Consider the following 26451-nt stretch of genomic DNA (forward strand, 5'->3'; position numbering starts at 1 on the left):
TTTTCATTCCCCAGATGACCTAAAAGGTCAGAGATATGCCAATCTGAAACCAGGAGCCAGGACCTCTTCAGGGTCTCCCATGCAGATTCAGGGGCCCAAGGACTTGGGCCAACTTCCTACTGCTCTCCCAGGCTATAGCAGACAGCTGAATGGAAAATGGAGCAGCCTGGACTTGAACCGGCCTCCATATGGGATGCCCCCACTGCATGCAGTGGCTTTACTAGCTACACCACAGCACTGGCCTCAAGACAATGCTCTAAAATGATGCATTAATTATTCCCAAATATTGAAAAGTGGCATGGTACACATTTAAATGTGTTGTTTTGTACTAGTTGTAGAAAGAGTTTAAAATATATTTAGATTTAAAAATGTAAGCTTTGATCTAAAGGTTTACTTTCCCTTAAGGTGCCTGTTTGGAAACTGAGAGATCATTGAAGTCTCAAGATAGAGTACAACTGATCTTATCCAAGCCTCCTTTATCACATGAGGATGCTAAATGCCAAGCCCAGAGAAGTAAAGTGAATTGTTCAAGGTCACATAGGTAAGTTGTGGCAGGGATAATTCTGTATTAGCATTAGGTATCCTGATACATAGGCCACTGTTCTGTCAATTTTGTACTCCTTCTGGAGTTAAAGATTCTAAGTTGTGGAAAATTGAATTTGGAAATTTAGTGGTTGCTATGTTGTTATGGTGAGAAATTTCTGTGTATAGCTATGAGTTGCTTAAATTTTATTCAATATATTTTTCTAGTATGTTTGCTATTTATTTGAAATGTATAACAAATAGCTTCATCTATTTGCCAAAAGAATTTTTTAAAGATTTATTTATATTATTTGAAAGTCAGAATTACACAGAGAGAGAAGGAGAGGCAGAGAGAGTGGTCTTCCATTCACTGGTTCACTCCACAGTTGGCCTCCATGGCTGCAGCTGTGCTGACTGGAAGGCAGGAACCAGGAGCCTCTTCCTGGTCTCCTATGCAGTTGCAGGGGCCCAAGGACTTGTACCATTTTATAGTGTTTCCCAGGCCATAGCAGAGAGCTGGATAGGAAGTGGAGCAGCCAGGTCTTGAACTGATGCCCCTATGGAATACCAGCACTGCAGGTGGCAGCCTCACCCACTATGCCACAGTGCCAGCCCTTGCCAAAAGAATTTATAGAAGCTATTCCATATATACACTTAACAATTATTTAGTTACTTGACATGAACTATCCCTGCATATTTGAAAATTTTGAATGGTATCACTTGGGTTTTAAGAATGTTATATTTTAGGTCTCTTAATATTTTTAGTGATGATGTTTTAAAGGCCCTTCCTGTTTTATGAAAAATGATAAGGATTTTGTTTTACAATGGCCATAGTATTACTACTTAAAGCAATAGATTAAATAAAACTTTTAAACAAAGTCATTTAATACTAAATTCTAACACACTGGTATATTTTAAAGTGAGAAACTGGATTTCTTTCAGATATTCTAAAGAAGAATGATAATCAAAATTGAAGACATCTACAGTTTTTAATCACTTGTTTTAAATATTGGTCATAATGGTCCAATTTTGAGTTTAATTTTAATTAGCTTTTAAATGATTCAATATGTTTTATAGAAAAAATTCGGAGAACATAATTATATACTCAACCTCCCTCCCTTCTTTTTCCTTCTTTGTCATTTTTTTTAGCTTATGAAATGACATTTTCAGTTTACATTACATTAAAAAGGGTTCTTGAATCAAGGGACAAGTTTAACAGGCAAAAAGCAAAAAGATCGTAATTTAGAGGGAATACAGACAATGGCTCTAAACAATATTTGAATATCACATCTAAACAATATTTGAATAAATTGATAAATATTTTAATTTCTCCTACTAAAATGCTCAAAGTCTTTAATTATTTATCAAATATTAGTGCAAAATTATGGATTTAAATGATCCCAAAAAGTGATGAATTTTTGTGTAATAAAGTCCAATTTTTGTCAAGGCTTTTTGACAGTTTCACAGAAAACTTATGTTTGTGAATGGGAAGAATAATACCAAAATATCCATACTACCAAAAGCAATTTGCAAATTCAATGTAATCCCAATCAACATACCAACGATGTTCTCAGAGCTAGAAAAAATGATGCTAAAATTCACATAGAAACATGAGAGATGCTTAACATCTAAAGCAATATTATAAAGCAAAAAAAAGCTGGAGACATCACACCATATTTTAAGACATATTACAGGGGTCAGCACTATGACAAAGCAGGTAAAGTCACCGTCTGCAGTGCTGGCATCTCATATGGGTGCCAGTATGTTTCCCAGCTGCTCCACTTCTTATACCCCTCTCTGGTATAGCCTGAGAAAAAAGTAGAAAATGGCCAAAGTCTTTGGGCCCCTGCACCTGCATAGAGACCTGGAAGAAGCTCCTGACACTTGGATTCAGATCAACAGAGCTCCGGCCATTGTGGCCATTTGGGGAGTAAACCAGTGGATGGAAGACCTCTCTCTCTCTCTGCCTCTACCTCTCTGTAACTCTGCCTTTCAAATAAATATACTGCAAAAAAAAAAAAAAAAGAAGAAGTGTTAGCACTGATATAATAACAGACACATAGTTCAATGGAAAAGACTTGGTAGCATAGAAATAAACCCAAATTTCTACCAGCAACTCATATTTAACAAAGGAACTAAAATGAACTGGAGAAAGAAGAATCTCTTTCACAAGTGGTGCAGAGGAACTTGATTATCCATATGTAGAAGCCTGAAAAGAGACTCCAACATCTCTTACACTATGTGAAAGTGAACTCACAGTGAATTAAAATGTAATCATAAGACCCAAACCCAAGTAAACATAGGGAAACTCTAAATATTGTCAACACACAATAGCTTTTGGGTAAGATTCCAATAGCAATAGTCACAAAAATAAAAACAGAGACATTTGAGTATATCCAACTAAGATACTTCTTCACAACAAAGTAAACATCAGAGTGTAGATACAATGAACAGATGGCAGGAAAAATTAAAACTCTGAATGTTTACAGATTTCCAGAACATTTACATGAATTGGAAAAACTCCAAAAAATACAGTGAAGAAACAGGCAAGGATCTGAATAGACATTTCTCAGAAGAAATGTACATGGTCAAAACATGTGAATATGCCCGATGTCACTAGCCATTATGTAAATATAAATCAGAACACCATATCAGTCTCCAACACCTGTGGGAGAATACAACACTCAGGTGTTTGTGTGTGCAGCAAGTGGGTTTAGAGGACCCTGTTCACCTCTGGAGAGCAGAGCCTACAGGGAGGTAAAGAAACCTTACTGCGCAGGGGCATGCTAATCTTCTCTGTATCATTCCAATTTTAGTATATGTGCTGCCGAAGCGAGCACATGTGCTGCCGAAGCGAGAAAGAGATGAAAAGAATTTATCTCAGCTAGCCACTAATATTCAAGAAACAAGGTCTTCAGGAAAGCCAACTCAACTGACATTTTCATGTCATTGTTAAATAAAGGAAAAATTATCTAGGTTCAGCAATACGTAGTTTATAAGAGAAAGACTACAGAGTAATTTCCTTGGCATAGAAATAACTTTGTCTTTTTTTTTTTTTTTTTTTTTTTTTTTTTTTTTTATCCATGAGGGCTTGCTATCACCACCACACACCCACATCCCATATACAAATGCCTGGCTTGAGTGGTAGCTTCTCTGCTTTGAGGCAAGTTTCTGCTAGTGTGCACCCTGGGAGGAGACGGAGGATGGCAGAAGTGCTTGGGTCCCTGCACCCAAATGGGACATCCAGAATGAATTCCCAGTTCCTGGTTTTGGCTTGGTCAAGCTTTGGCTATTGCAAGTGTCTGGGGAGTGAAGCAGTGGTTCCCTCTTCCTGTCACTCTGCCTTTCAAATCAATAACTGTTGTTGGTAATGACTAATAATGATATTCACTGATTGTCAAATTTTGAATCTATTAATTATAGACAATTTCTCTTTGTATTTTTAAACTTTCATAATGTTCTGTAGCCAATTTCATCACTAGAAATAAAAACTTTTCCTCAAAAAAAAAAAAAAAAGAAACCTTACTGCTTTCCTAATGTGCTTATTAAGTTCTTGACCAGCGCCTGTTAGTCTTGCCACAAACTTTCTAGTCTTACTACTTTCCTTCTTCTTCTTCTTCTCTGTGACTTGTAAAATAGTATACATTCTATATACTGTGGATACTTTTGATTTATTTTATTCCTTCGGTCTCCTATGAAGTTCCTCCACAAAAGCACAGCCCTCAAAATATTCATTCATTTATGCAGTCTGCAGATTTCATGAGCTACTAAATTCCAAGTAGTATGTTAAAGGCAAGATCTGGGCCTAAGAGAAAAGTGGTCTAAATTCTGTGCCTAGAAGAGGATTTGGGACATAGTAGAACTTCAGTGAAGTGCTATGTGAATGACATGCACTCATTAAATGAGTAATCTAAAGCATACACTTCATTTAAGCAACACAGCAGCCCTACTCACCTCAGGTAGAGCAATTGAGAGGAATAATGTGAACAAAAATAAGACATCAATAAGTTGAATAATAACAGAGAAAAAACAAAATGAGATAGATGCCAACATTACTGAGCTATTTTTGAGGAATTAAATTGATAGAGGGGCTGGCATTGTGGCCAAGTGGGGAAAGCTGCAATCTGTGAGGCCAGCATAACATCTGAGTTCCACTTTGAGTTTAGGAATCTCCACTTCCAATTTAGCTCACTGCTAAACACCTGGGAAACCAGCAGAAGATGGACGAAGGACTCAGGTCCTTGCCACTCATGTGGGAGACTTGGATGAAGCTCCTGACTCCAGCATGCCCCAGGCTCAACTGTTGAAACTCTCTGGGGTGTGAGCCAGCAGATGAAAGCTATCTATGTCTTTCCCTCTCTCTCTAAATCCACCTTTCAAATAATAAAGATTTAATAAACAAATTAACTGATTTCAAAATACACAAAAACATGAACAATACTATATCATTTTTATGCCAAACTGATAAAAAATAACAAATGCTAGAGAGCACATGGGAAAAGAAAACCACCATATATGGTAGGTGAAAACACAAGTTAGTACAGATGTTATGCAGAACAGTATGGTCATTCCTTAAAAAGGATAAAAATTGGGGCTGGCGCTGTTGTGCAGTGAGTTAAAGCCCTGGCCTGAAGGGCCAGCATCCCATTTGGGTGCCAGTTCTAGTTCCAGCTGCTCTTCTTCCAATACAGCTCTCTGCTATCTCCTGGGATAGCAGTAGAAGATGGCCCAAGTCCTTGGGCCCATGCACCCATGAGGGAGACCCAGAGGAAGCTCCTGTCTCCAGGTTTCAGAATGGCATAACTCTGGCCTTTGTAGTCATCTGTAGAGCGAACCAGCTAATGGAGGACCTCTCTGTGTCTCTACCTCTATTGTAACTCTTTCAAATAAATAACAAAAATTAAACTAAGATAAAAATTGACCTACCATGTGAGAGTTATCTTGCTCTTGGCTATATAGAATAAGGAAATTTTATTAGAAGGAAAGGAGGAGAGCATATCAAAGATACAGCAATTTTCCCATAACACAGCCACTATAACACAGTTCACTGCAGCCAGGATGTGAAACCAATCTAGCTGTCCATCAGTGAAAAACAATGGACAGGGCAACCTCTTTTAGATACAAAAAAAGAACAAAATATTATTAAATTAATTGAAATAAGCCAGAAGCAGGAACACAAATGTCACCTGGTCCTTGTCACATGTGGAAGTGAAAGAAAATAATGGATCTGAACACAGAACTGTGATTACTAGAGGCTGAGAAGGGAAGCAGCTAGGGATAGAGGGGGATTGGATAATAGGTATCAAAAATCAAAGAGGCAGAAAGAACTTCTGGTGTTCCATAATATAATGAGATGACTACATTCAACCATATTAGGTTCTGTGTAAAGAACTGAAGGAGAGGAGCTGGTAGTCTCAAATCATGGAGAAGAATTAGAAACTGTAGTTGCTTGGGGGCCAGCATTGTGGCACAGTGGGCTAACACCCTGGCCTGAAGCACCAGCATCCCATGTGGGTACCAGTTCTAGTCCTGGCTGCTCCTCTTCTGATCCAACTCTCTGCTATGGCCTGGGAAAGCAGTAGAAGATGGCCCAAGTCCTTGGGTCCCTGCACCCAAGTGGGAGATCTGGAAGAAGCTCCTGGTTCCTGGAATCAGATTGGCAGAGCTCCGGCCATTGTGGCCATCTGGGGAGTGAACCGGCAGAGGAAGGCCTCTCTCTCTCTCTGCTGCTACTTCTCTCTGTAACTCTGTCTTTCAAATAAATAACTCTTTAAAAACTTAATAAAACTGTAGTTGCTTAGCTTGATCACTTTTTACTGCATAAATGTGTGCAAATATTGCACTACACCCTGTAATAATGCATGACTAGGACACATTAATCACAAATTATTTCAATGAAATTTTAAAAATTAGAAGCATTTCTTTATATTAACAATGAACTATTTGAAAATGAAATTAGAGAAACATTTCCATGCATAGCAGCATAAGAACCAGGAACCAATGTCTTCAATGTTATCAGTGATGAATCAGATTCACAGCCCCCAGCACTCAGTTTTTGCCATATACTTTACCATGGCAATTGTGGGCATATAGTAGTAAATCAATGGACAGGAATCCTTTGTCTCTAAATCTGCTAAATAAATAAACAAGGAATTCATCAAAGAAAAAGAGATATCAATTTGGATGCCAGGCACAAAAACACATGCACTTGAGCTATCCTCCAGTTTGTGATGCCAACAAATCTTTCAGACATGTTACATTTTCAGAGACTTTTCTGTAATCTTGCTAAGCTTTCTGGAAATCTGCCTTATAGCAAAGGGTTTCCCAATTCCATTACACTCATGATATTTCTTTTGTGTGATATATTAGTTTACCATCTAGAGATAATTTATGGTACAAAACTTTTCTATGCATGCATGTTTTCTCATTTGTGAGTCTATTCATGGGAATTGAAGACTGATTTATAACAGAAATACATTTTCCAAATTCATTGCATAGACTTTTGTTCCTTATGAATTCTCTGAAGTCTGTTGATGTCTAATTTCTGGCTAAAGGTTTTATTGTATTTACAGCATGCAAAGACTATCACCTTTTGTGAATTCTGTGTCTATACAAGCCTGAAATAAAGAAAATGTTTTTGCACAATCAGTATACGCCTAAGAAACCACCTGTGTCAATTCTCTGATGTACCATTGACTTCTGACTCTAATAATATTTATAAGCTTTCTCCTTTACATGAGTCTCTGTTGGATAGGATGTGATTTCCAGCAAAAGGTTTTGTCACAATACTTACATGAATTTTGGAGAAAAGCTCTTCCACATTCATTATATTGTTAAGGTCTCTCCCTTGTTCAAATTCCATGATGGATTATGAGGCATTACCTATGTGAAATGACTTTCTCACATTTATTTCATTCATTAGATATATATGTTGTGCATTCTGATATAAGGAGAGATTTGGGCAGAGCTTTCCAACACTCATTACACCCATAAGGTTTCTCTCCCACGTGAATTCCCTGTTGTCTTATGAGGTATGGCTTCTAATTAAAGGGATTTTACTTTCAAAGGAGTTTTTCCCTATATGAATTTGATGATGTACAATGAGGGCTGAATTATGGTAAAAGGCTCTGAGTCATTACATTCATAAAATTGCTCCCCATGAGAATTCTTTTATGTTTGATGAGGTCTGATTTGCACCACAAAGGCTATTCACATGTATTATATTCATGCATTTCTCCCCTTGGTGAATTCTCTAATATTTCATGAGATATAACTTGCACAAAAAGGTCAAGTAGAAAATTCCCTGTGTGGATACTCTGATATCTTATGAGTTATGAAGTACAGCAAAGAGGCTTTCCACCATCCTTCCATCCATAAAACCTACCTAAATTGAGCAACAAAGATATAGAAAACCTAAACACACACATAACCAGATGGAAATGATACCAGTAATAAAGACCATCACTACCAAGAAAACCCCAAAACTGGAAGGCTTCACTGCTGAATTCTAACAGACATTTAAAGCACTAACTGCAATTCTTCTCAAGTTATACAAAACAATTGAGAGAGAGGCGATTCTCCCAAATTCTTTCTATGAAGCCAACATCACCTTCATTCCTAAACTTGAAAAAAGTGCAACAAAGAAAGTAATTATAGACCAATTTCCCTGATGAACATACATGCAAAGATCTGCAACAGAATTCTGGCCAATTGAATCCAACAATGCATCAGAAAGATCATCCACCCAGACCAAGTGGGATTTATCCTTGGTATGCAAGGATGGGACCAAAGGCTTTTCCATAGTCATTTCATTTATAAGCTTTCTCCATGGTGTGAAGGCTCTGATATTTTCTGAGGTTTGACTTCTCAGCAAAGGTTTTTCCACAGTCATTGCAATCATAAGGTTTCCCCCAGTACAAATTGTCTGATGCTTTGTGAGCTTTGATTTCTCAGCAAAGGCTTTTCCACAATGATTGCATTCATAAGGTTTCTCCCCTCTGTGAATTCTCTGATGATTTATGAGGTTTGCCTTCTGGCCAAAGGATTTTCCATAGTAATTGCATTCATAAGGTTTCTCACCTGTGTGAATTCTCTGATGATTTATGAGGTTTGCCTTCTGGCCAAAGGATTTTCCACAGTCATTACATTCAAAAGGTTTCTCACCTGTGTGAATTCTCTGATGATTTATGAGGTGTTTCTTCTGGCCAAAGAACTTCCCACAGTCATTAGATTTGTAAGATTTCAACCCTGTGTGAATTCTCTGATGTCTAATGAGATCTGACTTCTGGTGAGTGGTTTCCACACAATCATTACACACATGAGGGTTTTCCACAATATGAGTGCTGTGATGGAGGGTATTTAATACTGAATGAATTCCCACAAGGTTTACATGCATAGGATTTCTTCCCTATATTTGGTCTATGATTCAGTCTAACATGTGATTGGTAAATGACAGGTTCCACAGTCCCAATATACTTATAAATGTTCTCTCTTTTCAGGTGAATACAATCAGAATTCCACAGTCAGTCAGCTGGGAGGGGTGGATGAATCCGGAAACAGCTGGTTTCCTTGTACTAAAACAAGCGCCATATCACGAAGGACTCTTGCATTTCTTTTTCTTTTTTGCATTTTTCACATTTTCTTATTTATCATGGTTTGTAATAAATTTTCTGATGTGGGTTGTGGTTTTGAGGCTGGCTTAAGGAGTTCAGGGAACCAGAGGAATGGTCTTTTTCAATTAGGGCACAGCTGTTGTTTCTCTCCAATTCTGGCTTTCTGTAATTGCTTTGGGTGCCTCAGGCAATTTTTCATTTTGAGCGACTTTTTCCTAAATGCTTTGTTGGTCTGAGTTGGTTTTGCCTTTTTCCTTTTCAAATTGTGTATTCTGATGCAATACAAACAAGGGTTTAGAACGAGGATCCATCAGGAAATTGAAAAACAGAACATATTGGGTTTTCATGATTAGAAATCATAGGCAACATGACCAAGATGAGTTTTTGGGTTTTGGAAAATGACATAGAACCCTTCCACTGAGGGGCAGATATTAATTTCCTCCAAATCGAGAGTGAGTGCGATTTTCAGGTGAATTCAATCAGAATTCCACAGCCAGTCAGCTAGGAGGGGTGGATGAATCCGGGAACAGCTGGTTTCCTTGCAACTAAATCAAGCCCAATATCACAAAGGACTCTTGCATTTCTTTGGCTTCTTTCTCTTTTTTCTTTTTATCATGGTTTGTAATGAATTTTCTGATGTGAGCTTTGGTTTTGAGGCTGCAATATAGAGTTCAGTGCACAGGAGGAATGGTCTTTTTCAAACAGGGCATAGCTGTTGGCCTGCTTCAATTCTGGCTTGCTGTCATTGTTTTGGGTGCCTCAGCCGATTTGTGGTTTCTTGTGTGGCAATTTCCTAAATGTTTTCGGGGTCTGAGTTGGCTTTGCCTTCTTCATTCCCAAATTCTGTATTCTGACGCAACACAAACAAGAGTTTGGACAGAGTAGCCATTATGAAATAAAAAACATAAATAAAAAAGCGCATTGCCCTTTCAGGATTAGAAATCTACAGGCAACACGACCAAGATGAGTTTCTGTGTTTTGGAAAATGACATAGAACGCTTCTGCTGAGGGGACAGATTGTAATTCCCTCCAAATGGAGTGTGAGAGCGATTTTGAGGTGAATTCAATCAGAATTCCAAAGTCAGTCTGTGGAAGGGGGGAATGAATCTGGAAACAGCCAGTTTCTTTGTGTCTAAATCCAGCCAAATATCACAAAGGACTCTTGCATTTCTTTGGCTTTTTCACATTTCCCTTATTTATCATGGTTTGTAATGAATTTTCTGATGTGAGCTTTGGTTTTCAGACTGCAATATAGAGTTCAGGGCACCTGAGGAATGGTCTTTTTCAAACAGGGCACAGCTGTTGGTGTGCTCCAATTCTGGCTATTGTCTTTGTTTGGGTGCCTCAGCTGAAATTTGGTTTCTTGAGTTTCACTGCGATTGTCAGGTTAATTCAGTCAGAATTCCACAGGCAGTCAGCTTTAGTGGTGGATGAATCTGTGAACAGCCGGTTTCCTTGCAACTAAATCAAACCCAATATCATTATGGATTCTTGCATTTTTTTGGCTTTTTTCTCTTTTTTCTTATTTATCATGGTTTGTAATGAATTTTCTGATGTGAGCTTTGGTTTTGAGGCTGGCATATTGAGTTCAGGGCACAAGAGGAAGGTTCTTTTTCAATCAGGGCACAGCTGTTGGCTTGCTCCACTTCTGGCTTGCTGTCATTGTTTTGAGTGCCTCAGCCGATTTGTGGTTTCTTGTGTGGCAATTTCCCAAATGTTTTCAGGGTCTGAGTTGGCTTTGCCTTCTTCCTTCCCAAATTTTGTATTCTGATGCAATGCAAAGAAGAGTTTGTACAGAATAGCCATTATGAAAGAAAAAACACAACAAATAGGCGTTTGAAGCTTAGAAATCTACAGGTAACATGACCAAGGTGAGTTTTTGTGTTTTGGAAAATCAAATGGAACACTTTGGCTGAGGTGACAGATATTAATTGCCTCCAAACTGAGTTTCACTGTGATTTTCAGGTTAATTCAGTCAGAATTCCACAGGCTGTCAGCTGGAGGGGTGGATGAATCCGGGAACAGCCGGTTTCCTAGCGACTAAATCAAGCCCTATATCATTATGGATTCTTGCATTTTTTTGGCTTTTTTCTCTTTTTTCTTATTTATCATGGTTTGTAATGAATTTTCTGATGTGAGCTTTGGTTTTGAGGCTGGCATATTGAGTTCAGGGCACAAGAGGAAGGTTGTTTTTCAATCAGGGCACAGCTGTTGGCTTGCTCCACTTCTGGCTTGCTGTCATTGTTTTGAGTGCCTCAGCCGATTTGTGGTTTCTTGTGCGGCAATTTCCCAAATGTTTTCAGGGTCTGAGTTGGCTTTGCCTTCTTCCTTCCCAAATTTTGTATTCTGATGCAATGCAAAGAAGACTTTGTACAGAATAGCCATTATGAAAGAAAAAACACAACAAATAGGCGTTTGAAGCTTAGAAATCTACAGGTAACATGACCAAGGTGAGTTTTTGTGTTTTGGAAAATCAAATGGAACACTTTGGCTGAGGTGACAGATATTAATTGCCTCCAAACTGAGTTTCACTGTGATTTTCAGGTTAACTCAGTCATTTTCCACAGGCTGTCAGCTGGAGGGGTGGATGAATCCGGGAACAGCCGGTTTCCTAGCGACTAAATCAAGCCCTATATCATTATGGATTCTTGCATTTTTTTGGCTTTTTTCTCTTTTTTCTTATTTATCATGGTTTGTAATGAATTTTCTGATGTGAGCTTTGGTTTTGAGGCTGGCATATTGAGCTCAGGGCACAAGAGGAAGGTTCTTTTTCAATCAGGGCACAGCTGTTGGCTTGCTCCACTTCTGGCTTGCTGTCATTGTTTTGGGTGCCTCAGCTGATTTGTGGTTTCTTGTGTGGCAATTTCCTAAATGTTTTCGGGGTCTGAGTTGGTTTTGCCTTCTTCCTTCCCAAATTTTGTATTCTGATGCAATACAAGCAAGATTTTGGACAGAGTAGCCATTATGAAAGAAAAAAAAAATACAGCAAATTGACCTTTCAGGATTAGAAATCCATAGGCAACACAACCAAGGTGAGATTCTGTGTTTTGGAAAATGACATGGAACGCTTCTGCTGAGGGGACAGATTCTAATTCCCTCCAAATGGAGTGTGAGAGCGATTTTGAGGTGAATTCAATCAGAATTCCAAAGTCGGTCTGTGGAAGGGGGGGATGAATCTGGAAACAGCCAGTTTCTTTGTGTCTAAATCCTGCCAAATATCACAAAGGACTCTTGCATTTCTTTGGCTTTTTCACATTTCCCTTATTTATCATGGTTTGTAATGAATTTTCTGATGTGAGCTTTGGTTTTGAGTCTGGCATATTGAGTTCAGGGCACAAGAGGAAGGTTCTTTTTCAATCAGGGCACAGCTGTTGGCTTGCTCCAATTCTGGCTTGCTGTCATTGTTTTGGGTGCCTCAGCCGATTTGTGGTTTCTTGAGTGCCAATTTCCTAAATGTTTTCTGGGTCTTAGTCGGTTTTGCCTTCTTATTCCCAAATTTTGTATTCTAATGCAATACAAGCAAGATTTTGGAGAGTAGCCATTATGAAAGAAAAAAAAAAAAAAAGCACATTGCCCTTTCAGGATTAGAAATCCACAGGCAACACGACAAAGATGAGTTTCTGTGTTTTGGAAAATGACATAGAACGCTTCTGCTGAGGGGACAGATTATAATTCCCTCCCAAATGAGTGTGAGTGCGATTTTGAGGTGAATTCAATCAGAATTCCAAAGTCAGTCTGTGGAAGGGGGGGAGAATCCGGAAACAGCCAGTTTCCTTGTGTCTAAATCCAGCCAAATATCACAAAGTACTCTTGCATTTCTTTGGCTTTTTTCTCTTTTTTCTTATTTATCATGGTTTGTAATTAATTTTCTCATGTGAGCTTTGGTTTTGAGGCTGGCATATTGAGTTCAGGGCAGAAGAGGATGGTTCTTTTTCAATCAGGGCACAGCTGTTGGCTGGCTGCAGTTCTGGCTTGCTGTCCTTATTTTGAGTACCTCAGCCGATTTGTGGTTTCTTGTGTGGCAATTTCCCAAATGTTTTCTGGGTCTGAGTTGGCTTTGCCTTCTTCCTTCCCAAATTTTGTATTCTGATGCAATGCAAAGAAGAGTTTGTACAGAATAGCCATTATGAAATAAAAAACACAACAAATAGGCGTTTGAAGCTTAGAAATCTACAGGTAACATAACCAAGGTGAGTTTTTGTGTTTATGAAAATAAAATGGAACACTTTGGCTGAGGTGACAGATATTAATTGCCTCCAAACTGAGTTTCACTGTGATTTTCAGGTTAATTCAGTCAGAATTCCACAGGCAGTCAGCTGGAGGGGTGGATGAATCCGGGAACAGCCGGTTTCCTTGTGACTAAATCAAGCCTTATATCATTATGGATTCTTGCATTTTTTTGGCTTTTTTCTCTTTTGTCTTATTTATCATGGTTTGTAATGAATTTTCTGATGTGAGCTTTGGTTTTGAGGCTGGCATATTGAGTTCAGGCACAAGAGGAAGGTTCTTTTTCAATCAGGGCACAGCTGTTGGCTTGCTCCAATTCTGGCTTGCTGTCATTGTTTTGGGTGTCTCAGCTGATTTGTGGTTTCTTGAGTGCCAATTTCCTAAATGTTTTCTGGGTCTGAGTCGGTTTTGCCTACTTATTCCCAAATTTTGTATTCTGATGCAATACAAGCAAGATTTTGGAGAGTAGCCATTATGAAAGAAAAAAAAAAAAAACACAGCGCATTTCCCTTTCAGGATTAGAAATCTACAGGCAACACGCCCAAGATGAGTTTCTGTGTTTTGGAAAAAGTCATGGAACCCTTCTGCTGAGGGGACAGATTTTATTTCACTCCAAATTGAGTGTGAGTGTGATTTTGAGGTGAATTCAATCAGAATTCCAAAGTCAGTCTGTGGAAGGTTGGGATGAATCTGGAAACAGCCAGTTTCCTTTTATCTGAATCCAGCCAAATATCAAAAAGAACTCTTGCATTTCTTTGGCTTTTTCACATTTCCCTGATTTATCATGGTTTGTAATGAATTTTCTGATGTAAGCTTTGGTTTTGAGGCTGCAATATAGAGTTCAGGGCACTGGAGGAATGGTCTTTTTCAATCAGGGCACAGCTGTTTGCGTGCTCTAATTCTGGCTTCCTGTCAGTGTTTTGGGTGCCTCAGCTGAAATTTGGTTTCTTGAGTTTCACTGCGATTGTCAGGTTAATTAAGTCAGAATTCCACAGGCAGTCAGCTTTAGTGGTGGATGAATCTGGGAACAGCCGGTTTCCTTGCAACTAAATCAAACCCAATATCATTATGGATTCTTGCATTTCTTTGGCTTTTTTCTCTTTTTTCTTATTTATCATGGTTTGTAATGAATTTTCTGATGTGAGCTTTGGTTTAGAGGCTGCAATATGCAGTTCAGGGAACCGGAGGAGGGTCTTTTTCAATCAGGGCACAGCTGTTGGCTTGCTCCAATTCTGGCTTGCTGTCATTGTTTTGGGTGCCTCAGCCGATTTGTGGTTTCTTGAGTGCCAATTTCCTAAATGTTTTCTGGGTCTGAGTCGGTTTTGCCTTCCCAAATTATTTCCAAATTTTGTATTTTGATGCAATACAAGCAAGATTTTGGCAGAGTAGCCATTATGAAAGAAAGAAAAAAAAAAAAAACACAGCGAATTGCCCTTTCAGGATTAGAAATCTGCTGGCAACATGATCAAGATGAGTTTCTGTGTTTTGGAAAATGACAAGGAACCCTTCTGCTGAGGGGACAGATTCTAATTCCCTCCAAATGGAGTGTGAGTGCGATTTTGAGGTGAATTCAATCAGAATTCCAAAGTCAGTCTGTGGAAGGGGGGGTATGAATCTGGAAACAGCCAGTTTCCTTGTATCTGAATCCAGCCAAATATCAAAAAGGACTCTTGCATTTCTTTGGCTTTTTCACATTTCCCTGATTTATCATGGTTTGTAATGAATTTTCTGATGTGAGCTTGGTTTTGAGGCTGCAATATGGAGTTCAGGGTACTGGAGGACCTGTCTTTTTCAAAGAGGGTACAGTTGTTGGCTTGCTGCAATTCTGGCTTGCTGTCATTGTTTTGGGTTCCTCAGCCAATTTGTGGTTTCCTGTGTGGCAATTTCCTAAATGTTCTCTGGGTCTGAGTTGGCTTTGCCTTCTTCCTTCCCAAATTTTGTATTCTGATGCAATACAAGCGAGATTTTCGACAGAGTAGCCATTATGAAATAAAAAACACAACTAATAGGCGTTTGAAGCTTAGAAATCAACAGGTAACATGACCAAGGTGAGTTTTTGTGTTTTGGAAAATAAAATGGAACACTTTGGCTGAGGTGACAGATATTAATTGCCTCCAAACTAAGTTTCACTGCGATTTTCAGGTTAATTCAGTCAGAATTCCACAGGCAGTCAGCTGGAGGGGTGGATGAATCCGTGAACAGCTGGTTTCCTAGCGACTAAATCAAGCCCTATATCATCATGGATTCTTGCATTTTTTTGGCTTTTTTCTCTTTTTTCTTATTTATCATGGTTTGTAATGAATTTTCTGATGTGAGCTTTGGTTTTGAGGCTGGCATATTGAGTTCAGGGTACAAGAGGAAGGTTCTTTTTCAATCAGGGCACAGCTGTTGGCTTGCTCCAATTCTGGCTTACTGTCATTGTTTTGGGTGCCTCAGCTAATTTGTGGTTTCTTGTGTGGCAATTTCCTAAATGTTCTCTGGGTCTGAGTTGGCTTTGCCTTCTTCCTTCCCAAATTTTGTATTCTGATGCAATACAAGCAAGATTTTGGACAGAGTAGCCATTATGCAATAAAAAACACAACAAATAGGTGTTTGAAGCATACAAATCTACAGGTAACATGACCAAGTTGTTTTTGTGTTTTGGAAAATGAAATGGAACATTTTGGCTGAGGTGACAGATATTAATTGCCTCCAAACTCAGTTTCACTGCGATTTTCAGGTTAATTCAGTTAATTCAGTTAGGATTCCACAGGCTTGCATTTCTTCAGCTTTTTCACATTTCCCTTATTTATCATGGTTTGTATGAATTTTCTGATGTGAGCTTAGATTTGAGGCTGGCATATTGAGTTCAGGGCACAAGAGGAAGGTTCTTTTTCAATCAGGGCACAGCTGTTGGCTTGCTCCACTTCTGGCTTGCTGTCATTGTTTTGGGTGCCTCAGCTGATTTGTGGTTTCTTGAGCGGCAATTTCCTAAATGTTTTCTGGGTCTGCGTTGGTTTTGCCTTCTTCCTTCCCAAATTTTGCATTCTGATGCAATACAAACAAGAGTTTGGACAGAGTAGCAATTATGAAAAAAAAAAACAAAACAAATAGGCATTTGAAGTTTTGAAATCTACAGGTAAGAAGACTAAGGTGAGTTTTTGAGTTTTGGAAGATAAAATGGAACACTTTGGCTGAGGTGACAGATATTAATTGCCTCCAAACCGAGTTTCACTGCGATTTTCAAGTTAATTCAGTCAGAAACCACAGACATTCAGCTGGGAGGTGTGGATGAATCTGGAAACAGCCGTTTACATGGCAATAAATCAAGCCCAATATTACTAAGAACTCCTGCATTTCTTTGGCTTTTTTCTCATTTTTCTTCTTTATCATGGTTTGTAATGAATTTTCTGATGTGAGCTTTGGTTTTGAGGCTGGTATATTGAGTTCAGGGCACAAGAGGAAGGTTCTTTTTCAATCCGGGCACAGCTGTTGGCTTGCTCCAATTCTGGCTTGCTGTCATTGTTTTGGGTGCCTCAGCCGATTTGTGGTTTCTTGAGCGGCAATTTCCTAAATGTTTTCTGGGTCTGAGTCGGTTTTGCCTTCTTACTCCCAAATTTTGTATTCTGATGCAATACAAGCAAGATTTTGGCAGAGTAGCCATTATAAAAGAAAAAAAAAACACAGCAAATTGCCCTTTCAGGATTAGAAATCTACAGGCAACGCGACCAAGATGAGTTTCTGTGTTTTGGAAAATGACATGGAACACTTCTGCTGAGGGGACAGATTCTAATTCCCTCCATATTGAGTGTGAGTGCGATTTTGAGGTGAATTCAATCAGAATTCCAAGGTCTGTCTGTGGAAGGGGGGGATGAATCTGGAAACAGCCAGTTTCTTTGTGTCTAAATCCAGCCAAATACCACAAAGGACTCTTGAATTTCTTTGGCTTTCTCAGATTTCCCTTATTTATCATGGTTTGTAATGAATTTTCTGATGGGAGCTTTGGTTTTGAGGCTGCAATATGGAGTTATGGGCACTGGATTAATGGTCTTGTTCAATCAGGGCACAGCTGTTGGCTTGCTCCAATTCTGTCTTGCTTTCAAGGTTTTGGGTGCCTCAGCCGATTTGTGGTTTCTTGAGCGGCAATTTCCTAAATGTTTTCTGGGTCTGAGTTGGTTTTCCCTTCTTCCTTCCCACATTTTGTATTCTGACGCAATACAAACAAGAGTTTTGACAGAGTAGCCATTATGAAATAAAAAAAAAAAAACAACAACAAATTAGCGTTTGAAGCTTATAAATCTAAGGGTAACACGACCAAGGTGAGTTTTTGTGATTTGGAAAATAAAATGGAACACTTTGGCTGAGGTGACTGATATTATTGCCTCCAAACTGAGTCTTACTGCGATTTTCAGGTTAATTCAGTCGGAATTCCACAGGCAGTCAGCTGGAACTGTGGATGAATCTGGGAACAGCCGGTTTCCTTGCAACTAAATCAAGCCCACTATCATTATGGATTCTTGCATTTCTTTGGCTTTTTCTCCATTTTCTTATTTATCATGGTTTGTAATGAATTTTCTGATGTGAGCTTTGGTTTTGAGGCTGCAATATTGAGTTCAGGGCACAAGAGGGAGGTTCTTTTTCAATCAGGGCACAGCTGTTGGCTTGCTCCAATTCTGGCTTGCTGTCATTGTTTTGGGTGCCTCAGCCGATTTGTGGTTTCTTGAGCGGCAATTTCCTTAATGTTTTCTGGGTCTGAGTCGGTTTTGCCTTCTTATTCCCATATTTTGTATTCTGATGCAATACAAGCAAGATTTGGACAGAGTAGCCATTATGAAAGAAAAAAAAACACAGAAATTGCCCTTTCAGGATTAGAAATCTGCTGGCAACATGATCAAGATTAGTTTCTGTGTTTTGGAAAATGACATGGAACCCTTCTGCTGAGGGGACAGATTCTAATTCCCTCCAAATTGAGTGTGAGTGCAATTTTGAGGTGAAATCAATCAGAATTCCAAATTCAGTCAGTGGAAGGGGAGGATGAATCTTTAAACAGCCAGTTTCCTTGTGTCTAAATCCAGCCAAATATCACTAAGAACTCGTGCATTTCTTTGGCTTTTGTCTCATTTTTCTGATTTATCATGGTTTGTAATGAATTTTCTGATGTGAGCTTTGGTTTTGAGGCTGGCATATTGAGTTCAGGGCACCGGATCAATGGTCTTTTTCAAACAGGACACAGCTGTTGGCTTGTTGCAATTCTGGCTTGCTGTCATTGTTTTGCGTGCCTCAGCTGTTTTTGGTTTCTTTAGTGGCAATTTCCTACATGTTTTCTGGGTCTGAGTTGGTTTTGCCTTCTTCCTTCCCAAATTTTGTATTCTGACGTAATACAAACAAGAGTTTGGACAGAGTAGCCATTATGAAATAAAAAACACAACAAATATGCGTTTGAAGCTTATATATGTACATGTAACACGAGCAAGGTAAGTTTTTGTGTTTATGAAAATAAAATTGAACACTCTGGCTGAGGTGACAGATATTAATTGCCTCCAAAACCGAGTTTCACTGCGATTTTTTTGTTAATTCATTCAGAAACCAAAGACACTCAGTTGGGAGGTGTGGATGAATCTGGAAACAGCCGTTTACATGGCCATAATTCAAGCGCAATATCCCTAAGAACTCCTGCATTTCTTTGGCTTTTTTCTCATTTTTCTTCTTTATCATGGTTTGTAATTAATTTTCTGATGTGAGCTTTGGTTTTGAGACTGGTATATTGAGCTCAGGGCACAAGAGGAAGGTTCTTTTTCAATCAGGGCACAGCTGTTGGCTTGCTCCAATTCTGGCTTGCTGTCATTGTTGTAGGTTCCTCAGCTGACTTTTGGATTCTTGAGTGGCAATTTCCTAAATGTTTTCTGGGTCTGAGTCGGTTTTGCCTTCTTCCTTGCCAAATTTTGTATTCTGACGCAATACAAACAAGAGCTTGGGCAGAGTAGCCATTATGAAATAAAAAACAAAACAAATAGGCATTTGAAGTTTTGAAATCTACAGGTAAGAAGACTAAGGTGAGTTTTTGAGTTTTGGAAGATAAAATGGAACACTTTGGCTGAGGTGACAGATATTAATTGCCTCCAAACCGAGTTTCACTGCGATATTCAGGTTAATTCAGTCAGAAACCACAGATACTCAGCTGGGAGGTGTGGATGAATCTGGAAACAGCCGTTTACATGGCAATAAATCAAGCCCAATATTACTAAGAACTCCTGCATTTCTTTGGCTTTTTTCTCATTTTTCTTCTTTATCATGGTTTGTAATGAATTTTCTGATGTGAGCTTTGGTTTTGAGGCTGGTATATTGAGTTCAGGGCACAAGAGGAAGGTTCTCTTTCAATCAGGGCACAGCTGTTGTCTTTCTCCAATTCTGGCTTGCTGTCATTGTTGTGGGTTCCTCAGCTGACTTTTGGTTTCTTGAGTGGCAATTTCCTAAATGTTTTCTGGGTCTGACACGGTTTTTCCTTCTTATTCCCAAATTTTGTATTCTGACGCAATACAAACAAGAGTTTGGACAGACTAGCAATGATGAAATAAAAAACACAACAAATAGGCATTTGAAGCTTAGAAATCTACAGGTAAGAATACTAAGGTGAGTTTTTGAGTTTTGGAAAATAAAATGGAACACTTTGGCTTGTAGGACCCCAAAAGCGGTGTCCTCTTGTGATGACCCCAGAAACACAGACTCCGGACCAGACGATGCAATAGAACAGGAGGTAATTTATTTCATTTGTACAAATGGGCCCTCTACTGCTGCAAGCAGCAAGCAAGCGAGAGGAGCCCTGAGCAGCTATCTTACACAGCTTTTAAAGGGCAAAACCACAAAATTAACATATTATAGGCTGGCGTAAGTTCATTGGATAATTTTCAGTAGCAGGCTACTGAAGTGCTAATGTCGGTGGAAAAGTACTAGGTCAAAGGGATACATTAGGGGAGGGGGTTTCTAGGAGACAGGAGTAGGTTGCTATGTGCCTTGTAACTTTCTTAGTTAACCTTGAGCAAGCGTAGGGAAGGGGGCTTATCTACAAGGCAGGTGTTCTGCGTATCTCTGGTCAGTAGCTGACTGCTTTCTCTGTGAACCGGTTTACTCCCCATTTTCCAAGGCCGTCTCTGGAACAGTTTGTCTCAGGAGCCCCATTTTTTTTTTTATGGTGGCTCTTGGCTCCTTTCATTCCCCCATTTTCTCTTTGAACTAATTTTAATCCTAAAATTGTGTGCCGTTAATGAGGGGTTTTAATACGGTCACTGGTGGCCAGGGCTTGATACTGTTGCGTTAGGACTAATGCCAATGATCAGCAAGCCAGGCCTTAGCATGTGGGCCCATGGCCAGCCATGGGTCCCCACATCTCCTCCTTTTTTTTATTAAATTGAGAATGGCCTCTGTCTTAGGTTGCCCTCAGTCATCTCTGTCCTTACCCGTCATCGGTAACTCTGGCAGCTTGGCCTAGAGCCCTGTCTTAGGTTGGTACAGGATGCTGAGCGTCTTACCCGTCTTTGAGTACCATTCCAGCCCAACATTAGGTGAGAGATGAAACATACAGCCAAATATCAATTATTTTGATTACAATGGAGGCTTGGTACGAAGTTTTAAATGATGAATCTCAGTCCATTCATACTGTAGCGAAGTCAGCATAAAATGCAGAACACACGGAAGACATCCCATACAAAGTGGGAAAAGCAGTAGCAGTCCAGCCAACATTAATAACCAATGAATCCATTGAAACCCTTCAAATGAATAGTGGGTTAGTAATAAACATATGTTGCATTTTACTCTTAAGTTTATCAATAACAGACTCTATATATGGCACATTGTTAGTAATGTTAAAGCAATATCCCCCAGGTACAGGTTTACAACTTAAATGATCTTTTTAACAGCAAGTAATTGTTAGCTGCATGGCTTAAAAGCACTCCTGAGTGACCTTGATCCAGTTCTTTGGCTATATTGGATAGCACAGTAGCAGTAAGATTGATTGCTTTGGTCACCAAACATGTAAGCCTTTATAGTCCACGATTATTTTCAAAAGCCAGTCCAGGAACACTTACTACTGATGCAGCCATGGCAAGGGCAGTGTCCTCTCCTATTAGGATGACGTTGTTATTGTAGTCTTCAGGTAAAGCACGCCACTGACGTGCTCTATCCGCTGCTGTAAATACAGATGTTAACATCAGGGCCACACGGCCCAGGGAGCAATTGCAGAAAAGCATGTTGGTTACATAGAAAAACTCATCCCTTAGGAGCCCATGTCCCATACCAGTACTGGATCATGTCCATTTCATTGATTGGTGATAGGATCCCTCCATTTCACCACTGCTCTTTTTACAGCTGTTTTTAAGCAGTTAGAATTTAACAGAGACATCAAGAGAACATAATAGATTACTTTAACTTATTGCTTTAACAGAGGATCAGATTTTGATTTTATGTCAAAGAAAATAACCAAAGATTTTTTTTATAACATTTTGCGACTTTCTTACACCTTCTGTAACTTGCTCAAACCTTTCTCTTCTCCCCCCCCTTTTTTTCATTCCAGTATAAACCAGCCATTAAGATAAACAATTTTTACAAATTATATCCTTTTAAAAGTATCTCTTTTTTTTTTCCTTATTAAGAACACGCTTTTATGTTTGTGACCTTTTACATTAAAATGATGGTATCTGGGACTGTAGCAGTCAATGGGAGAGTAACTTTGTTTAATTCCCTGTAATTTACAGTCATTTTTTAGGTTTCATCTGAATTCTTAAGATAATTTTTTACTGTTTTAGATATTTCCTCATATCCACCTGGAATTCTGTATTGTTTACACTGAATAACCTTAGTTGGCCCTGGCAGCAGTACAGGAGCTTGATATAATTTTTTTTTACCACTATCTAGCAGTTTGACTCTAAAGGGCAGCATTTTTTTTTTTCAATTTACATTTATCCTGTACTTATTTTTCCAATTGCTTATACATGCATCAGTATGCAGATAACAAAATCCATTCTCACCTCCCCAAAGCCTATAGTTCATCCCCCTTTTCCACCGGCACTGATAGCAAAACCTCAATAACTTGTGGAGGCTGTGCACTCTGTAACTTGCCATCCCAATTCTCACTCGATTCTGAGCAGAGAGCCCATTCCTTCACCAAAGAGGCGAACTGAAGGTCTTTTCAGCCAGGAACATCACAGGTTACACATGCAACTTCAGTTTTTCTTTTAAAGAAAGGCATTGCTTTGCATACCTGCAGATCCTGCCAACTACGCCAATTTGTGACAGTAAATTACTTTTTAGCTGTCTGCTGTGCACAGACTTAGTTACTTTTAATCTGCAAGAAATACGCTGCAAGCCTTGTAGTGCACACTAAAATTATTTACAGGAAAGATGGTAAAGGAGCATAGATTAACAGAATGTTGCAATAAACATGGCTCCATTGCTTTAATGATACTATAGCAAGATGGTCCACTGATCCCTGTAGGGTGGGCCTGAGGCTGGCCCCGCTTCCAGTTTCCTGAACTCTGTTTTTTAATGAATTACCTTCTTTATCAGTTTTGGAGTGACACTTATTGGCCCAATGCCTTTCCCTTTAGCACTGGAAGCAAATCCCAGGAAGAGCCTTATTTTGATTTTTGACTTCTGGACAATTTTTGTACATGTCCCTGTTGCCCACATTTATAGCACCCTCATTTATCAGGCATAGCCCTCCTTGATGATTTTTGTAATGACATACCAAGCAGAGCGTCAGGTCCTGAATGTCCTGTTATTAATCCATTTTGTTAATTTTTCATTAAAGGGACTGTCACAGAACACCTCAATCACAGTAGCCAATTGATCATGTAATCATTATGGGCACATTTAACATTCAGCTTGACTGCGTGTTCCCCCCAAAATGAAACAGCAGCAGCAGAGGCTTGCTCCGGCTCCCCCCTAAAGCCTCCAAGGACAAGGGTGGCTCATTGCCAAGATTTTAGGCAAGCAGTGCGTCCCATCTCGGGTCTTGGCCAGAGAGCCGAGACATGAAGCATGCCCACCTGTTTATCAGAAAACATTCCTTTATCCTCCTCCCCGGGAACTGGCCAGGCTCCCAAGGAGCAGGAGAAGGTCATTCGGCAGCAAAGTTTCTTGGTTACCAGAGCCAAATCTAGGTACAAGCCTCTCCAGCCCAAAAATTTGTCCCTACATTTGGCCCTAGAGTTGCATTGAGAAGTAGACATAATTAACACATCATAAGAATACAATCTACATTTTTCATACAAGTATACATCTAGCAATCAAACACAACAATAAAAACAGATGGGGGAGACAGTAAGAGATAAAGGACAACAAAAACAGTGACACACAGAACACAAATCACAAGCCGCACGGCAACAGACCGAGACAAAACCGAAACTATCAGAAGGGAGCGGCAGTCTAGCCAGGCTCTCCCCTGGAAGAAAGGAAATTCCCTCTTTCCCTCCTTCCCAGACCACCACTGGAGCGTTCTCCAGGGTTGAACCAGGGGTCTCAGGACACGTCTGAAATCACAAGCCGCGCAGCAACAGACCGAGACAAAACCAAAACCAGAATTTCAGAAGGGAGCGGCCGTTTGGCCAGGCTCTCCCTTTGAAGAAGGGAAATGCCCTCTTTCCCTCCTTCCCAGACCACCACTGGAGCGTCCTCCAGGGTTGGACCAGGGGCCTCACGACACGTCTGTCTTCCCCTTTGGTCCAGTCAGTACTGAGCCTGTACAGGCGCCCCAGGACGGATTCCACGTCGTCCTGGCAGACAAGGACAAACAGTACAAACCACAGTTACAATAATACACAAGTAAGCAAACTTACCTCCGTCTGGCCGATGGAGTGTGGGAGTCTGGGGTCCCCCAAATCCCGGACGAGCCCCCATATGTAGGACCCCAAAAGCGGTGTCCTCTTGTGATGACCCCAGAAACACAGACTCCGGACCAGACGATGCAATAGAACAGGAGGTAATTTATTTCATTTGTACAAATGGGCCCTCTACTGCTGCAAGCAGCAAGCAAGCGAGAGGAGCCCTGAGCAGCTATCTTACACAGCTTTTAAAGGGCAAAACCACAAAATTAACATATTATAGGCTGGCGTAAGTTCATTGGATAATTTTCAGTAGCAGGCTACTGAAGTGCTAATGTCGGTGGAAAAGTACTAGGTCAAAGGGATACATTAGGGGAGGGGGTTTCTAGGAGACAGGAGTAGGTTGCTATGTGCCTTGTAACTTTCTTAGTTAACCTTGAGCAAGCGTAGGGAAGGGGGCTTATCTACAAGGCAGGTGTTCTGCGTATCTCTGGTCAGTAGCTGACTGCTTTCTCTGTGAACCGGTTTACTCCCCATTTTCCAAGGCCGTCTCTGGAACAGTTTGTCTCAGGAGCCCCATTTTTTTTTTATGGTGGCTCTTGGCTCCTTTCAGGCTGAGGTGACAGATATTAATTGCCTCCAAACCGAGTTTCACTGCGATTTTCAGGTTAATTCAGTCAGAAACCACAGACACTCAGCTGGGAGGTGTGGATGAATCTGGAAACAGCCGTTTACATGGCAATAAATCAAGCCCAATATTACTAAGAACTCCTGCATTTCTTTGGCTTTTTTCTCATTCTTCTGATTTATCATGGTTTGTAATGAATTTTCTGATGTGAGCTTTGGTTTTGAGGCAGGCATATTGAGTTCAGGGCACAAGAGGAAGGTTGTTTTTCAATCAGGGCACAGCTGTTGGCTTGCTCCAATTCTGGCTTGCTGTCCTTGTTTTGGGTGCCTCAGCTGACTTTTGGTTACTTGAGCGGCAATTTCCTAAATGTTTTCTGGGTCTGAGTTGGCTTTGCCTTCTTCCTTCCCAAATTTTGTATTCTGACGCCATACAAACAAGAGTTTGGGCAGAGTAGCCATTATGAAATAAAAAACACAACAAATAGGCGTTGGAAGCTTAGAAATCTACAGGTAACTCAATCAAGATGAGGTTTTGTGTTTTGGAAAATGAAATGGAACACTTTGGCTGAGGTGACAGATATTAATTGCCTCCAAACTGAGTTTCACTGTGATTTTCAGGTTAATTCAGTCATAATTCCACAGGCAGTCAGCTGGAGGGGTGGATGAATCCGGGAACAGCCGGTTTCCTTGCGACTAAATCTAGCCCAATATCATTATGGATTCTTGCATGTCTTTGTCTATTTTCTCATTTTTCTTATTTATCATGGTTTGTAATGAATTTTCTGATGTGTTCTTTGGTTTTGAGGCTGCAATATGGAGTTCAGGGAACCTGAGGAATGGTCTTTTTTAATCAGGGCACAGCTGTTGCCTTGCTCCAATTCCGGCTTGCTGTCATTGGTTTGGGTGCCTCAGCCAATTTGTCGTTTCCTCAGTGGCAATTTCCTCAATGTTTACTGGTTCTGAGTTGGTTTTGCCTTCTTCCTTCCCAAATTTTGTATTCTGAAGAAATATAAACAAGAGTTTAGACAGAGTAGCCATTATGAAATTAAAAGCACAACAAATAGGCGTTGGAAGCTTAGAAATCTACAGGTAACACGACTAAGGTGAGTTTTTGTGTTTTGGAAAATAAAATGGAACACTTTGGCTGAGGTGACAGATATTAATAGTCTCCAAACTGAGTTTCACTGCGATTTTCAGCTTAATTCATTCAGAAGTCCACAGGCAGTCAGCTGGAAGGGTGGATGGATCTGGGAACAGCCGGTTTCGTTGTGACTGAATCAAGCCCAATATCATTATGGATTCTTGCATTTCCTTGGCTATTTTCTCATTTTTCTTTTTATCATGGTTTGTAATGAATTTTCTGATGTGAGCTTTGGTTTTGATGCTGGCATATTGGGTTCAGGGCACAAGAGGAAGGTTCTTTTTCAATCAGGGCACAGCTATTGGTTTGCTACAATTCTGTCTTGCTTTAAAGGTTTTGGGTGCCTCAGCGTTGTTGTTTTTTGATCCACATTTTCTGAATGTTTTCTGGGTCTGAGTTGGTTTTGCCTTCTTCCTTCCCAAATTTTCTGACGCAATACAAACAAGAGTTTGGACAGAGTAGCCATTATGAAATTAAAAACACAACATTACGCATTTGAAGCTTAGAAATCGATAGGTAACACGACCAA

General features: G+C 39.8%; 1 long non-coding RNA gene and 1 pseudogene across 1 annotated transcript in view; one reads left to right on the forward strand and one right to left on the reverse strand.

Moving 5' to 3' along the window:
* Positions 1-408: 408 nt before the first annotated feature.
* Positions 409-26451, forward strand: part of LOC149119988 (uncharacterized) — a 342369-nt gene continuing 316326 nt past the window's right edge. Inside the window, exon 1 of the long non-coding RNA XR_016226961.1 lies at positions 409-541. This is a non-coding gene — a long non-coding RNA (uncharacterized LOC149119988). The remainder of the gene's footprint in view (positions 542-26451) is intronic.
* Positions 3295-3362, reverse strand: LOC138848305 (U6 spliceosomal RNA; annotated as a pseudogene).

The sequence above is a fragment of the Oryctolagus cuniculus genome, chromosome 21 (genome assembly GCF_051225735.1).
Source record: "Oryctolagus cuniculus isolate XC-2025 breed Fujian yellow rabbit chromosome 21, ASM5122573v1, whole genome shotgun sequence".
Taxonomy (NCBI): Eukaryota; Metazoa; Chordata; class Mammalia; order Lagomorpha; family Leporidae; genus Oryctolagus; species Oryctolagus cuniculus.